The following is a 1,028-nucleotide window of genomic DNA, read 5'->3' on the forward strand; positions in this document are numbered from 1 at the left end:
GGAGTGAATTCCATCTTGCACCCTATGTCCCCCGCTATTCACCTAGTTTTACCCCTGAAATGGGAGGCTTATTGAGTTGGCGAACTCGAGCCTCTATCACCCATTAAAACCTAAGGATAATTTTGAATAAACAGGTGTTGTATGTATTTCACGGTGGAAAATTTATTTTTTTGTTGAAGTTCGATTTGTCGAATTCTCTAAAATTTAGTCATGACAGATAGAATAGGTTGGAGAGCAGAATGAAGCATTTCTTATAATAACGGTGCAAATAACTCTATGAGATCGTGAGGTAACGGGCCAAAGCGGATAATATCTTTAGCGGTGGCCATAGACTAGTACAAAAAAAAAATAATAAACTTTAGGTCGCCTGAGAGATTCAAACTCTCAGGGGAAATGCCATGTACAAAGCTAACACACGCTTTAACCACTCGACCAAGGCAACTTTTTTATTTTTGGCACGAATCTTTAAGAGGCACTAGGGACAACAAACATAGATGATTAATGAGGAATCAATTAGAACTTCAAGGCCTACACGGTAGCTTTGAGCACCGTAAATGATAAGCCCGAACTTGCTAAAGACCAAAGGAAAGTCGTGGAAATCTAGTATTAGAAGGAAGCGATGAGAGCCTACAAGTAGGTTGGTTACTAAGTATATTTTTATGCTTACCACTTTCTCCTTTTCTAGTTCAGGTACTGTTCAAGGTGGAGAGATGCTCGAGAGCTTTACTATCATAGAGGGGTGTCGACCAAGAGTGTATGTTAGTTGTATTCGACTTGGGACATCAATTAGTTGTATAATTTTTGGGGTTCATTTTTAATTGTTTTGTATCCCGTGTCCTTTTATTTTTTTGCTTTTGTAAATAACTTTGAATTTCTATCATAGGTGTTGTATGTCTTTTAAACTTAGCAAAATTTATTTCTTCATCGCAGTTCGATTTGTCGAAACCTCTAAAATAACTGATAAATACTTAAAATTCGGTCATGACAGATCCAACCACGGTTGGAGTTGGGAATGAAGCATTTCTTAT

The sequence above is a fragment of the Cucurbita moschata genome, unplaced genomic scaffold (genome assembly GCF_002738365.1).
Source record: "Cucurbita moschata cultivar Rifu unplaced genomic scaffold, Cmos_1.0 Cmo_Scf00068, whole genome shotgun sequence".
Taxonomy (NCBI): domain Eukaryota; kingdom Viridiplantae; phylum Streptophyta; class Magnoliopsida; order Cucurbitales; family Cucurbitaceae; genus Cucurbita; species Cucurbita moschata.